The sequence below is a fragment of the Macrobrachium nipponense genome, chromosome 38 (genome assembly GCF_015104395.2).
Source record: "Macrobrachium nipponense isolate FS-2020 chromosome 38, ASM1510439v2, whole genome shotgun sequence".
In the NCBI taxonomy this organism is placed as follows: domain Eukaryota; kingdom Metazoa; phylum Arthropoda; class Malacostraca; order Decapoda; family Palaemonidae; genus Macrobrachium; species Macrobrachium nipponense.
The window spans coordinates 20,911,148-20,928,647 of record NC_061098.1 but is presented as its reverse complement, the minus strand read 5'-3'; the positions used below and the strand labels follow the sequence as shown (position 1 = coordinate 20,928,647).

The window sequence follows — 17,500 nt, the reverse complement described above, 5'->3', positions numbered from 1 at the left end:
ATAATATATATATATATATATATATATATATATATATATATATATATATATATATATATACACACACATTATAACACGGTTGGAATCTGCTCCATTCTCATTCTAATATACACATTCTACGAAGTCAAAATGATTACTATTTTCAAGGAGAAAAAGACGGAAGGAACACAATTTCAGCATCCTTTTTGTGACATGGGCAACGTCCGCCAATATCACTTACGGACTGAATTATTTCATACTCGGTTGCCTAACGAGAGATTAATAACTCGGACCATACTTACCCACCCACCAAGGTTTTGTCTTTGATTCCGTAAATACTTTAAATTGACCAGCCTCTTGTTTTGCGAAAACCAGCCATCTTGGTCGGTTCAGTGGCGATTTCTTCCAGCTACAACTACAGAAGGTGGGTCTATCGTATCTGCTCGAGTTTACACCACATGCTTCCCCCCCCCCCCCACACCCCCCATCCCCTTGCTCTCGTTTCCAGCTCCCACTGAGTTTACGCAGCGCGTTTACTTTTATCTTTGTTCATTATAAAAGATTGTTATCGTTTGTACCCTTTCAACTAAAGCTACTTTCTGGGCAGCAACTTCAAAAGTGTTTATCCCACACACGTGTAGCCAATCCATTTACGTTTTTCTTTTCCTCCTCCCGACCCACATCGACAGGTCCCTCTTTTTACGGCAATCCATTCGGCTACAATCAACTTCTTCAACCTCTTTTCGCCTTTTTTTTTTTTTTTTTTTTTTTTTTTTTTTTTTTTTTTTTTTTTTTTTTTTATAACGAAATCACTTACATACTTTTCACCGCACTTATGCACCATTCAGCACAACAGCAGTTCCAGCAGTGGGTTAGACAGATGGCCATTCAAAAGGTTTTTTCCCAACGATAACTAAAGGCGGCTTCGTTCGCCCCAGCACGTAGTTCGAGAGCGGTTAGAATCAATTAACGATACCCTGGGGGAAATGGCAGATGTAAGGCAGAAGGGAAAACTGATGGAATGGGGCACTACACCCCACGGTGTCAAGTGGCAGAGATACAAAATGAAGGCTGGAGAGGAGTGTAACGTAACCGGTAAAAAGATAAAAACAACGATGAAAACAAATTTTACCGATAACATAAGAACAAAATACAACGGCAAAACTGATTAATGAAACCGAGCGCTGTTTGGTCTTTAGTATATGTTAAATCACACTTTCATTTATGAGCCATATGTAATATGAAAGCCCTCATTTCCTAAAAAAAAAAAAAAAAAAAAAAAAAAACAAAAAAAAAAAAAAAAAAAAAAAAAAAAAAAAAAATCGCAGCTAGATGAAACTTGTAAGTTTGATGGGCCATGATTTAGGCTGTCAATCCAAGCACTGGGAAACTTTCAGACCTTCAAACAGGGATAATAGGGAGTTTGAGTAGTTGGACAGCAAGGTAAGAGATCCAGATAACAGAGGAGATGAAGTACAAGGATCTAAAGGTGGCATTAGGACGAAATAAAGCGGAAATGCAGGTTTTGATTTGATCTCGATAGAATTTTGGCATTATGCCAAGCACTGAAGCAACTAAGGCCATTCAGCACTGCAACGGAAATTGAGAGTAAAAGGTTTGAAAGGTGTTAAAGGGAAAAAACCTCGCGGTTGCACTATGAAACAATCGTCAGGAGAGGGTGGACAGTAAGATTGAAGAAAAGGAATATGAACGGAGGTAGAGTAAAAGGAAGGAAAGTAGTTGAAACTAGGGGCCATAGAGACGCTGCAAAGCACCTTAAAGTAATGTCTACATTGCACCGAATGAGGCACACTGAAGGCACTACCCCGCCCCCTACGGGGGATAATGCAGGTAAAGTAAAAGGCTAAAAACAGGATGCAGCTAGAATCCGAAGAGACGCTGCAAACGCCCGTTAGTAAATGCCTACTGTGCACCGCATGAGGCGCACTTTCGGCACTAATCCTACGTGGAAATTTTGTGCCAGATCATCGGGAATTTTGCACTCATGTCAATTAACCGCAAAACAGTGACTCGGCAAAATCCTGCTGTCTGGCGCTTTAGAGTTATTAACATTAATCCCCGAAAATGAAAATCAGTAGCAGCCATTAACAGGTAACAACGAGAAGAGGAAATGGGTATTTCACTGTTTGCCTTTTCTTTCACTAAAACAGTCAAGTCTCTTTTTCCTTTGCCTTCTGATCGTGTTTCCCACGGAATATTTTGTGACTTTTTTTTTTTTTTTTAAACCACCAATTGCATATAAAAGTCTTTTCGCGAAAACAATAATATTAACAGCAATCGAACAAAGGAAATTATCCAACTTTAGCATAAGGAATATAAATAAAAATTGACGTCACATAATGTCTGATATAGCTAACTGTGGTTCGGGCATTATTACCACAAAGTTCATCGTACTTCGTTTCAAAAAACAACTCTCGGATAAAACTGAATATTCCCTCCTTAACATACACATGAAAAATAAAATAAAGGTTCTGACATGAGCATTTAGTAAAATACCCGCACTGCCATACAGTCTTCTGGACATCATGAGTTCAAACTAATCATCCGAGTAATGGACAGATTGAAATATGTATATACTATACAATGTTATGGACTAAACAACTAAATAATTGAAAACTACAAGACAGAATCATTAACAGGGTGAACAAAATTGTACAAACATAAATATATACTTCTTCTTCTTCCCAGCTTTATCCCTATTCGGGGTCGCCGTTTTTAACGAGTCTCTTCCATCTACAAACATAAATATATACGTCTTAGATAAATCTTACATCTGAAAAATGTAACATACAAGCACAAGCACAAGCACACACACACAATCACACAAGCATATATAGTATATATATATACATACATACATACATACATACACAAATACATACATATATATATATATATATATATATATAGTATATATACTATATATATGTGTGTGTGTGTGTGTGTGTGTGTGTGTGTAATCTGAATCACGAAATATGGAACGTAATGAATATGTCAATAAAGACAAATCCACGAAGGAAAGTCAAACAATGGAGTACAGCTGCGTGGCCCTTTCACTTCTCGTACTTTGCTAAGCAGGACGAAAATGGAGTTTGATATTTATATATATATATATATATATATATATATATATATATATATATATATATATAGAATAACTGATCACGAAATATATAAAACGTGATGCTATGTATAAATAAAGCTGATGCCACGAAGGAAAATGAAAAGATCTTGGCAATTCTCGTCTTTTAATTTTCCTCCGTGGCATCAGCTTTATATAATATTATATATATATAATATATATAGATATATATATTATATATATTATATCCCTGCAGGGCTATGAATATACTATTTCCAGCCTTCAGTACAGCGTAACAAAGGAAACATATATATAAATGCTTTACAAACAATCCACGACGAAGAGCAAACACTTCACACAACAGCCTCCCTAAAATCAGTGCGCGCACTGCGTAAAAAAATAAAAAAAATAAAAAATAAAAAACAAACAAAAATAATAAAAACATGTTTGGTTTCCATTTCCATCGTCCCCGTCTCCCTGTATTTAGACGGAGTCATTCATCATCGAGAAATAATAACACTAATCCCGTTTCCTATTTCACGCCTCTTTCATCCTACATAAGCAAGAAAAAAAGGGGGCCCTTCCCCTCACACTTCCAGCCTTCCCCAACCGTCCCCCAACTTCTGGTGTTCATTTTTCCCTCCTCTTGTTTCCTCTTCATACGTTAAACCACCAATTAATAAAATTCGAAAACTGCCTACCCTGGTTCTCCCCATTCCCCCACCCAGTCTCTCACTCTCTCATCACTCATTGTTCCTCTCTCTATCTCTCCCTCCGAGATTTCTTTCCTTCATTCGCCCGTTTTCTCCTCTCTCCTTCATATATGTTCACTGATTGGATTGTACATGCATATAATGGCTTGCTTGAGAATCGGAAGGTTATTAATCTCTAGAGCAACAATTCTAAGAAGAAACGTGAATAGTGATAAAGCACGAAATTACTATATAATTATTATATTATATCTAGATATATATATATATATTATATATATATATATTAGATATATATATATATCATATTATAATATAATATATATATCTATATAGAATAATTAATATATATTATATATATATATATATATATATATATATATACTATATAGATATATATATATATATATATATATTAGTATAGGAAAGTGTCTGTAGTTTGACTGTGTGTGTGTGTGTGAGACACCTGAAATTTGTTTTTTTCCACTTTGAACTCCGTGTTTTTCAATTAACATTTGGCTGTGCTGGCCTATATCTAGGAGTAAGAAGGCCATGGGTCAGTGGCAGCAATATTTGTTTATTCCTTCAAGACCTCAGAGTAACTATAAGAGCAGAAAGAAGACAGAAACACTGCACATACAGTAAAGAAAAAATGTATGTTTTTTTATATGTATTTTGTTATATCTAATCTAACCGCACAGGCGACTGAACTAAATATAAATATATAAATATATAACCTCCAAGTGAAAACGAAAACTAGCAATGAATGCTTTTCATATAGTCTCTCCTCTCTCTCTCTCGTCCTCTCTCTCTCTCTCTCATCTACTCAAATGCAAACCACTCTAAATCAACACCTCTGGTTACCTCATTCTACTTGCTCCCCCTCTGGAGACGCCCACCCCTCGACCAATTCCCAACGGATTCCCCCCCCCCCCCCACACCCCAAAAAACCAAATCCACTGCACAATGACGCCATAATCCTCTCCCCTCACTACACCCCCCCCCCCTCACCACCCCTCATCATCAACAACCGAACTTTTTCCCCTAGCTGACATTCCCTCTCAGTCAATCTATTCGTTTCTGCGATTTTGTTTTTAATCAAAACCGCTCGCCCGAGCTTTAAGCTCAGGTGCTGTGCCCTCCGTCCATACCACTCCACAAGCCGGTTTGCAATTATTCTCTCTCTCTCTCTCTCTCTCTCTCTCTCTCTCTCTCCAACCCAGCTCCCTTGCTTGGAATCAAGTTAGCAAGACACGTATCTGCCTACATGCACACACACAAATATACTATATATATATATATATATTATATATATATATATATATATATATATATATATATATATAATTCAGCTTTTAATAATGCACATCAATCTGGTGAAGAAATATATTTTATCCACATACACACGCACGAGCACGAGCGCGGAGTGCAGACACACATACACACGCTATATATATATATAATATATATATATATATATATATATATAGATTACTATATATACTATATATTATATATATGTGTGTGTGTGTATAACTGAATCACGAAAGTTAGGAACGTGATAGATCCATAAATAAAGTTATATGCCACGAAGGGAAAATAAACAACGGAGTATCCGCGAGATTTTTCGACGTTCAAACGTCCCTCTACTTAGTAAAGGACGTTTTAACGTCGAAAGATCTCGCGGATACTCCGTTGTTTATTCTCCCTTCGTGGCATATAACTTTATATCTATTCTATCTATATACTATATAGAATATAATTATAATATATATATATATATATATATCGAGCTACAATGTCCTTTAATATCTAATTCGCTCTAACCTCGGATTAATTATATTTTCATATATGCTTAACCGAAGGGGAATTTTTCTCGATAATAGATTTGCCTGGAAATGTGATATGACTTATATACTATATATATATATATATATATATATATATATATATATATATATATGCGTGTGTTTTGTTTTGGCGTGGATATTAAGATAAAATTCAGCCTGTATCTCACCTCTAAGCCACACACACACACACACACACACACACACAAATCAATGTGCTGTACAGTGTACATATGTACCTAATCTTATAGCTGTTCCTACCAAAACGAAAAACGCCCAATATATTCGTATTTTTAAAACATACAGTTATAAGCTTTAAGAATTTATTAAAAAAAAAAAAAAAAGAAGAAAGTCCAGCAAAGAGGGAAATAGATTTAAATGAATTAAACAAAGTCCAGAGCGTTGTCTAATTCGTGAACTAGTCAATGGAGTAAAGCCTGGGCCTTTAAAGCGATATAACCCGTCTATTCATCATAGCAGCCGCCGGCATAGTGAAGCGAACTCCCTATCCAAAGACTGAGGGTCCCGGATGCCCGATCCTTTATTCACGCGCCTAATTGAAATGGGCTTCAGCAATTGCAGCTGGCATCTTCCCTCTACGTTGGCCCCCCCTCCCCCCCGGGAACCACCTCACCCCACCCCGGCCCCCCTATAGCTGCCTTTCACACCTTTTCTTTCTTCAGCTTCTCTGATTTAGTCACTTTCATTTCATTTCATTTCTTCTTTATAAATACAATTTTCCATCACTTCCTCTTATTTTTTTCATCTGAAAACGAAATAAAATTCTTCATGTCAAAGTTCTGCACTAGAATCCTTCCAGTTTCTTGATTCCGTTTACCGTCTACACAGCAGCCCTCGCAATTTCTTGGGGTTAAATACTTTATCAACTATAAACCACGCATTTTCTTTTCCTTTTAAAGCTAAAAGATTTATACTTTAAAGTTTGTTTTATACGATTACTCTCTCAAGGCTCAGAATTCCTTCAAAAGCGTTACCCAACGTATTCGTACCTTTACTTTCTTAACACTTTTATTCCTAGCAATTCCAAATTACATAACTAATGAGTTTCACAAATTCAGTTTCTTAGCCTCTAACCCCAAATATCTTTGCTATCTGTCTAATCTTTCTTTCCAAAATTCCCCCTTCCTCAATATCATCATGGTTCTCATTCGGTTCAACAGACGACCCCATTTATTCGTCAGTTACAGTTTCCAATTTTCCCATGTATTAGGTCTTGACTAAGACCCTAGATTTCATTTCTTTTCAGTAATTGCGAATTATTACATTCTTGGTTACCTCTTAATCAATTCCTACAAAAGTCAGTTTTCGAGCTTATGCTCAAAGTGGGTCTGGAAAAAGTAAAAGATGAAATGGCAGATAGTAACAAAATTTCCATGGAACCTCTCTCTCTCTCTCTCTCTGTCTATAAAGGGAAGTGCTTCATTTGATTCAGACATCTCTTTCTAGCGATGCTGAGTTATAGCTTGGCTGTAACAAGATATTGAAACTTGGAACAACATATGGTTTCCGTTTAAGGGAAATTTTGAGAATTTATCACTTTGGATCTCAGGATGTAAGTGATATCTTAATTTTAAAGACTGCTGCACTTTTAATCTTTCCGATATGCTTTGCTAGAAAATATAATTTTAATTAATCATTGCAAGAGGCAGTCACTTCTTAGTTCCAATCGTCATATTTTTACGATGACTGGACAAATGAAGATTATTTACTAACATTTTTCAAAGCGATACAGACTTCACTTAAAGCGCGCTAACCTGCGGAATCCAGTCTCCACAAAAATTAATGCAGCCAACCTCAGTGGTTTATATATATATATATATATATATATATATATATATATATATATATATATATATATATATATATATCCAAAATAAGCAGAGGCCACTCGGCAGAGTCATAACAAGCAGATGAAGGCAGGCGGGAACACACAGGGATTTGACATTATGACATTTATTCCGACGTTTCGCAATGCATTACTGCATCCTCAAGGAATTCTACAATAGATATATAAATAAAATAATTTTCAAAAACGTTAAAAAAATTACAAAATTAAAAATAATAGTTATCTATAAGTCAACTCAACAGGAAACCATATTTAAAACACACAATAAGTTAAAAGACACGTTACAGTAAAAAAAAAAAAAAAAAAAAGAAAGAAAGAAAAAATTTAACATTAATCTACACTTAAGCAAGGGTTACTGACAAGGTTTTATTTATAAAATAAGAAAATAATAATAAATAAATAACTAAAGGGAGCGAGGAGCTAACCAATATATATAATATTGGAGGTTCAACCACAGCAGAATGTATGCAATCACCGCCCGAAATAGCAGACTGAAAATAAAGAAGAGAAGAGAATGAGACAAGAGAATGGCGCCTAGACTTATTAGGAAACGACCAACCAAACTTAAGTCTTCAAAGGAAACTTTTAAAAGATTTGAAACTGGGGCTGGAAGGGACTGCAATATCGCAGCAGGTGACTGAAGCAAAGTCTACTGCTACGATTCAAGCACTGGGACCTATGAGGTGTATCGCCAGCGATTTGTTTGTCATTTATCCAGACGAGGAGCAGCCGTTCCATCTCGTCGTGCACGTGGCTCCTCTTGCTGGAAAGGAAATTGAGAGTAAGTAAGTTTGGAAGGTGTAACAGGAGGAAAACCTCGCATCTGCTCTATGAAATCATTAGTAATGCCTACAGTGCACCCCGTGATGACGGCACTACTACTCCCCTACGGGAGTACAAATGGTAAGGAGTAATACAAAACTACCAATGTCTTGCAAGCAATCGTCAGAACAAGCACTCTTTAATTGGAGAGAGGGGCTGTAAACCAGACGTTTTTTGGCGTTGATCTGATCTGTCAAAAATATATTATGTTCTTTATAAGTCAGAAACAATCCTCCAATGTCCATCGTAACCAGAAAGCGTTCTTCCTTTCCTGCTCTTGAAGAATACGGAAAAGTAAAATCTGGTTGGTTTACAGCCCCACGGAAATGACCCAACTCGCTTGCTATTGCTAACAGTAAGAAATGAAAAATACTCCATCCCATCTAAGATAGCACTGCGAAATAAAATCTCAATAGGAAATGAAAAATACTTCACTTCATCTAAAATAACACTACGAAATAAACTCGTCTAACAAATAAAAAAAAACTCCACTTCATCTAAGAGAGCATTGCAAAATAAAACTCAATAAAAAATGAAAAATACTCCACCTCTTCTAAGATACATTACGAAATAAAATTTGCCACCCAACACTTCACTTTATATATATATATACATATATAGTATATATATATATATATCTATATCTATATATATATATATATATATAATATATATATATATCATATATATATTATATATATATATATATATATATATATATATATATATCTATACAAAACATGGAGACACTTTTGCTCTTCACGCGGCAAATATACTGAATACCTGGCTATTAATACTGTCATCTATTTACATCTACTGTACATAGACTCCCAAAAACATAAGAGTTTAATTATACATAAATACACAAGCTACATTTCGGAAAACTAAGTTATCTACAGCGAAGATATGACAAAACAATATTTTTTTACATCGCCTCCAATACGACCTTTCCATTACCGCAAATGAAAGTAGAAAAAAAATTCAGTAAACGAAACGGAAAATAAATAAATAAAATTCTACACCGGATGTCCCAAAAACCTAGAACGTGGAAGAAAAATCAACTCCACGTTAAGCCTAACGGGACCTTCAAGGCGGTATCAATTGTTAATGACGATGAAGACTCAAAACTGGGTCCAACTTAGGCCTAAAACCATCAGATGTTTGTGATAATAATTACTAAAACGCTTCGGCGATGTCGAGGAAGGCAGGTACGTCTTCTAGCAAAGTCAACAAACAGAAAAACAAATTTAAGCTGGAAAGTCTACACGGGCTATTTATGAAGTATTTAATACTATTCGTAAATAGCAGCTACTAAACGACGGACTAAATAAGCCAGAGAGAGAGAGAGAGAGAGAGAGAGAGAGAGAGAGAGAGAGAGAGAGAGAGAGAGATTTACCAACAGAGGTCTAGAATATCTAATGAATAACACCTCACAAAACAGGTATGTTGACAGTAAGGGGCACTCATCTTAAGAATAGCTACTAGGAGAAATAGGCCTACCTTTTCCAATAATGTAGGACATCCAACTGCAATAATCAGACTTTGGATTCTTGTATTTCAGAGTCTTACCTGTGGGAAAGGAAGAAAAAAATCAGAATTCATTCTTATCATGAAAAAGTCAACAATATGTATAATAAAAATAAGTACGGTAATTCTGCTCGGAAAAAGGGAGTGTCATTAAATCTTACCTTATCAGAAGGTCAGAATCCACACACACACTCACACACACATACACACACGAGCATAGACCTTATAGAATTGAACTGAATATAGAATTTTGGCCAAGGGCTAAAGTACTGGGACCTATGAGGTTATTAAGCGCTGAAAAGGCCATTGCCAGCAAACGGTTTGAAAGATGCAAGAGACGGTGCACGCTGCAAAAAACCACAAGTAATGCCCAAAGTGCACCTCATGGGGTGCACTGACGGCACTACACCCCTACGGGGGATAGGCCTTAAACTGGTAAACAAGTCTGAAAGTCCACATAAGAGAAACGACCGATCAAAGAGATTCAATCAGTAGAGGAAATAACAAACTACCATATCTCCACATACGGAACACAATGACAAGGGAATTGGTGTGTACCAAAAATTGCTCTTATACAACGGATGCTGCTAAAATTAGCTGGGAACTGTTATTCTTTTAAATATCTTTGTAACCCCGTATTTACATTTTCTTTAAGGGGTTTCACAGACGTACTGTACTTATATTATCATTATTTCCGTAGATGTAATTTATTCACAAGGAACAAGCACACCAAAGGGGCCACTGACTTGAAATTCAAGCCTCCAAAGAATGCTGATTTCAACCTCCCACCGCAGACCCCACAATGCAGGAGTAACTAATCATGACAACAGAGCCAGTGATTTTTCATCGCCCTGGTGGAGACGCGAACCTGTAACATCTGAGTGGCATGCCACGACACTAATCACTAAATATTCATAATTCTCTGTGCCTTAGAGACAACGGTAGTAATTCCGGTAACATTTTCGGACGCAAAGCAATCAATTTACTTTACCGAGAGTTACACGTTTTTATGGTTATATTTTTATTTTTATTTTTATTGGGACTCTGGCTATCATCAGTTGATCATTCGAAATGAAATACCGAAGCTGTCGCCAAGAATTCTTAATATAAATGTTGTGGACGGCTTTGCGTGACTTAAATATTCTTAGGACATGGAAAATGAGTTTAGCATATAAATATCTACATAGACATTAGACATGTACATTATATATAAATGTATATGTATATACAGACACACACACACACACACACACACATATATATATATATATATATATGTATGTGTGTGTGTGTGTGTGTGTGTGTGTGTGTGTGGGCGTGCGTGTGGGCGTGCGTGTGTAAAGTGCGTCTGTGAATGTACACAGGTATATACAATTTATGGGAGTCTGATAAAATATGAGAACAATCTTACTGCGTAAACAAATTCATCAACACGGGCAAAAGCAAAATGGTAAATATGAACCCGAAGGAAAATTCTGAGAAAGGAGATAAATCCCACTGCAAGCACCCAACATAAAATTGGAAGAGTAATTTATTAAAATCAACTAAATGGAAGTGGTGTGTGTGTGTGTGTGTGTGTGTGTGTGTGTGTGTGTGTGTGTGTGTGTTTGCAGGCTGTCACAGAAGGTATTCAAGAGCTCTGAGCCACAACCGAGTCCACGGGATCTACGATAATCCCCCCTGTCAAATCTAAAGCCTCTGAAAACGGACACATCCTCGCGCTCCTCAACCAGTGCAACGCCATCAGCAATTGCATTGTTCGGTGTTCTATATGAAAGATTTTATATATAAAGTCCTTCCTACAAGTGTACGTACCAAACGGTGTTCGAATGTTTATATATGTATATACAGATATGACACAAACACACACATCTTTATATATATATATATAATATATAATATATATATTATTATATATATATATATATACCATATAGATTATATATACTATAATGGGCAGAATGTCTGTCTGTCTGTCTGTCATTCAATCACGGCCAAACGGCTGGTCAGATGGGCATGAAACTTGGCTGGGTTATGGTGGGGACCCCTAAGATGGTTTGTAATGGGGTTTCATCCTACCTACCCCCCTCCTTTGTAGGGGGTGGGGGTGAGAAGGGATTCCCTGAAACGGAGCTGTTTTTGGCCGTGAAACGAGGCTGGTTATTCCCGTAGACTTAGTTACTTTACGATTTTTCATACATAATTTCTGTACAACTTCCCCGGAGAAAGTCGCGAATATTTCAGCTCGGACACAACAGAAGATGATAATTATCATCAATATCCGCAAGATTTTTTGAATAACTTAAATCCATCAGGACTGCCAGTGCACAAAATAAAGTTGAAGAAGTACTGCCCGGTAATGTTGCTTCGGAATTTCGATCCTGCCAAAGGACATTGCAACAGAACGAGGTACACCGTTATGGAGCTAAACTCCCACGTCCTCGAAGCAGTGATAGCAACGGGCCCTCAAACCGGCAAATGTCTGTTCATCCCCCGGATTCCTCTGATTCAGCTCGGACAACCAGTTTCCGTTCCAGTTACGGCGCAGGCAGTTTCCCATCAACCTGGCCTTCTCATTCACTGCAAACAAGTCGCAGGGCCAGACTTTGGATCGTGTTGGTGTGTTTCTGCTGTCACCCATGTTCATGCATGGCCAACTGTATGTGGCAATGAGCAGAGCAAATGACTCTGCCAACTTGAAATTAAGTTGTGGACAAACTGAATATTGTGTACAAAGAGGTTCTGTAGTAGGTATGTATAAAAATCGCCCTTATTTTAATATTGCTGAACAAATAGTACATATAAATTTTTCACTTCTGCACCCGTATTTTATTGGGTAAGTTTGCTAGTATATATAATATGAAGAACAGGTGACAAGGAGACAACTTAGTTGGCAGGAATGATTCCTTCATTTGCCAACGCGTTTCGTAACTAGTAAATTAGTTACATTATCAGAGTTGAAATAAATCGGACAAACGAGTTAAAATACATAACACATAATTAAAGCATATAAAAGCAACAATTCGCTATTAAAAAGTCCCTACTAATTACAATTGTACCAAAAAGAAAATAATAATAAAAAGTTAATGACAGTATTAAAAAAAGCCCCTGTTCTGTCAGAAGATGACAGCTGAATGGCGAGAAAGGAGGGAAGGCAGTGCCACGAAAAAAAAAAAAAAAAATGCTCACGTCAAATACAAGGGCACAGAAGTGCTGCGCGAGTTCAATCCCGGTGCCAATAGCTTAATGTATAATGACTCAAGAATGGGCAGTTCGCGTGAGTGGCTTCTTTGGCCCAAGATAGAAAAGTCAGAGTATTTGATATCAACATGGTAGATATATATATATATATATATATATATATATATATATATATAATATATATATATGAATCACGGTGATGTGATCGGACTCAATAAATTGACTACGTACGACCACGTTCTAGATACAACTATCTGGACCGTGCATACGACAAAAGCACTACACAGTTGTCAAGGTCGAGGAGGGTTGATACCGACTCCAAAACAACGAATACCTGAGCGCAACAGGGATTTGTAGGTGAGAGGCGGTTCGTTAACTTATAACATCGTGGTAGCTTCTGGTTAAAAGCCTTCACTGTACGTCCTGATTTCTTGGTTCCTAGGTTCGCGCCCGGGAGCCGACGAAATTATTATCAACTAAAAATTTCCCTTTCTTCAGATAACATATATGAAAATACATCAATTGTTAAGTAGATCGAATTAGATATTAAAGGACATTTGTGGCTTAATGCGTATATATGAATCACGGTGATGTGATCAGACTCTCTCTCTCTCTCTCTCACACACACACACACACACACACACACGATATATATATATATATATATATAATATATATATATTAATATATATATGTAAGTGTTTACATAATAAAAATATGGAATGTTAGTCCATATATATAAAAGATTGCTTGCAGGAATGTGATCAGACTGGAGACGCTAAAGATGACGTATACAATAAGTATGTAGGCTAAGATAACATGCCGTCATCTGTGGTCATTCATTTTGTTTTGAAAAACAGTCCAAGCTCCCTGCTTGAGACAACTACCCCGACCTATAATTCAAACGGCCTACGTGATCTGTAGCGTGTCTCATTTGATTGTGTGTTCGTATGAAACTATGTCATTTGTATGTATGTTCATATGTTCGAACTACTGTCTGTTCCTTCATAACTTGTAACAGAGATGGTAGACAGGAGAACAGAGTTAGCTATCGTCATTAGAAGACCTGTACCTCTTTACCTAAGCTTTATCATGTAGAGGGAATAGGATTAGCCATCATCATTGCAGAAGCGATCAAGCTATCGTTATTAGAAGACTTGTACAATCATATCTGATCTTCACCATGTAAAACTTCAGAAGAATATATAATTTTTCATACTTAGTGTTTTCTACAAGAACCTCCTCACCATGAGTTTAACACATCGTCGTCATAACCAACAAGATAATACCGACTTCGTAATGATCTACAAACCCCAGACACTCCATTGAAGATGGAAGTGCAATACCAACCGACTTAGCGTAATATTATCGCTAGTCTAACATTACCTCATAGGGCGCCTTATCATACAAGGCACAAGCCCTAATATTGGTGGCCAGCGTACCAGAAGAACTCTACAACGTCCTATGAAGAAAAACCAGAATAATAAATCATGTATCATAAGAAAGTCAACGACGACGAAAAGCAGCAGATTCTTCAAGCAACATTAGTAATCATCCGTTAGTGAGCGACTTCAGAAAACAATAAGAACTCTTCAACGACGACGAAAGCAACAGATTCTTCAACCAACTTAGTATCATCGTTAGTGAATAACTTCAAGAAAACAAAAAACCGACGTGTCCTTTTTCCTACGACAACGCAAGCTTCATCTCTCGTTAGAATCATTCAAGAAAACATCGTTAGTGAGCGTTTCCGGCACTCCAAGAAACAAACCGAACGCGTCTGCAGCATCGGATCTTTCAAGGGCTCGAATCATCGAAACAACGCGCACGGGGGAAACTGAAGCCAAACCAGGTCGTCCGCTAAATAGAGAAGGAGGACCAAGGCCGTGTGTCGTTATCGGAACACCGTGACTTCCCACAAAAGCAAGCTAAGTACAATTTTTTTATTCATTTGGAGTAACTTTGAGTGTTTCCTTTGCAGGTCGAATTTCGTTATTCCTGTGGCTGAAGTTACGAGACATTCTTAATCTTATTTTTTTTACAGAAATTATCTACATCATTGAGATATTGCTACTGCGAGTTTTTATCTTTGAGTGTCTGTTTCCAGAAGTTCTACTGAAATATCATAATCATATACTATGTTAATTTTATTCATTTTGGGTGATTATTAATCCCTTACGTAACAAATCATATTAAACAGTGATATGCGTTTACGCAGTGGACGTCTGTATTTATACAGATGCATGGATAGGGTCGTTAAGCACCGTAGTGATTAGAAAACACACAAAAAACAAGTGGAACACCCGTACAAATCTATATAAATTAGAGGTAACACTATTTCGGGTCATGACAATAAATGCTCCTTTGCAAAGTCCCGATCGCAGTTTTAGCCTTGAGTTTTTTTTAGTTATATAAATATCGAACCTCAATGACTCAACTTAACTTTAAAAATATGGCTGGATTGCAAGGAATAACATGTCTGTAAAAAACTTTCATCAGGCTAAATGCGCTGACCAGGATCCCTCACTATTTCAAATTTTAGCAAAGAATGAAGTACAAACAGTTAATATTGAATGCAGTAGTGATAACTTGTCCTTGATTAGTTAATCAGCTCACCACCAGTTCCTAATAGTTCGTCTCAATTTCATTGCTTTATACGTAACCAGCAACATAATGCTAAAACACACAATACGTTGCCGATGGTAATAAAGAGAAATATTACAAAAAGAAATAGAAACAGTAGCCCGTTCAGAATCAAACAAGCAAACTCGGTGACTGTGTCACCTAGTCAAGCGGTCAAGGTCAGTCAAAAACTGCCGAAGTGTTCAAAGCATAGCAAATTCCATACAATAAGCGACTCTAGCAGAGTGGGGAAAAGCGATGTTGGTTCATACATACCGATATCTTTTTGAATTAAAAAGGATTTTTTTCCTATGAAACACACGACCGTATAAAGTAATCAGAGCATTTTGTTTTCCGTTTTTTTTTAATACGTAAGTTATTATAAGTATTGGTGGATAAGCCGACTGTACGCGCCGTAAAAATTAGAATATCTTGTTTATTTCTTTAGTAGACGTAATATCCTGTATTTACGGACTCACCGCTGTTGTTCGAACTTCCCTAATGAGAAGTCCGGATAAGCGAGCGCTTACAGATACCTCTATAGTTATAAAAAACATTGATCTGTATCTAGTGTAATTGTAAGATCCATCTAGGGGGTATACAAAATATTATCTTACATCCTGCAAAATAAGGCGTGTTTATCAAAGGAAAATCCTATAACCTTCAAACATATTAAAATCCGTTTGAACAAAAATGAGACAGTTAATCAAATAATAACTTATATAAAGGAACTATACATTTGTCTCATAAATCGTAACATTGTTCAAATGACCCAACAGAATTCTCCCACAACCGCAGTCGCACTTTGCACGCAAAAATCTCGAGAAGCATGCACCCTCGAATGTCTTAGTGCGTGTAAAAAGACTTTGCTGGAAATGAAATTTTAATCCTTCCCGACACTCTGAATATAACGATTTCCGCGAACAAAGCCCTAAAAGTATACATATCGTGGATACGGAGTTATAAATATCGCATTTTTTATTGTTGCTAATTTTTAATCACGCCCAACCAGTCGTGGATGAATCTCTCTGATAATCTATCTAAAGTAATATCCGTAAAGTCATTCAAGCAGAGGTGATTCAGCAGAATTTTTTTTTATCTTCTACCTGAATACCAGGAAGTTTCTTTTCCACTAGCGAGTGATCTCTGGGAGAAAAACGGATGTCATTGAAAACAAAATACGGTCTAAGGACAAACATAAAGCTATATACGTACCTTCGCATAGACTCTCAATGAAATTTCAAAATAGAGATAAATGACGAAGTTGAAAAATGTTAGTAATAGGAGTCATTAGGAAATCAAATAAGCCCATATAATTTTTCCCTCAAATGTCATGCCATAAAAGATCGGATTTCGCGTATCTGCGTAGATTCTGTCGCTTAAACAAGGAAACGACTCCCGATAGTTTTCCAGTGCTATGTACCGACGACATCTTATCTCTGTTAGGTTAGAATAAATTTTTTTCACCAACTTGGACTTACTTAAATGCTTTTACCAGATACCATTACCTAAGTGATTGTACCTCATACACCGTTTTCAGCACACTCAGGGGACATTATCAATTTTTTACGTATGCCTCCGGCTTACGTTTGCGCCCCCAATTACAATATAGTGTTTGGGAGACTTTTAGGGGATAACCTACATGCCTATATGGATGATCTTGTAATCCTTTCTAATACCTTAGAAGTACATTCACATAAACTAGAGCTAGTGCTACAGAGACAAAGACAAATAATCTCAGAGTAAATATCTAAATGTGAGTTTTTTAAAAACCGAACATGTTTATCTAGGTTTTATGTGTCTAGTCAAGGTCTTAAAGTAG

General features: G+C 36.6%; 1 protein-coding gene across 4 annotated transcripts in view; it reads right to left on the bottom strand.

Moving 5' to 3' along the window:
* LOC135209700 (scavenger receptor class F member 2-like) overlaps positions 1 to 17,500 on the bottom strand; it is a 901,938-nt gene that overhangs the window by 834,161 nt on the left and 50,277 nt on the right. For 3 of the 4 annotated variants that reach the window (XM_064242462.1, XM_064242460.1, XM_064242461.1), the window contains exon 2: positions 9,829 to 9,897. The exons of the other annotated variant lie outside the window; for it this stretch is intronic. The gene's annotated coding sequence lies outside the window, so the exon portion shown is untranslated. The remainder of the gene's footprint in view (positions 1 to 9,828; positions 9,898 to 17,500) is intronic. 4 annotated transcript variants of the gene reach the window in all.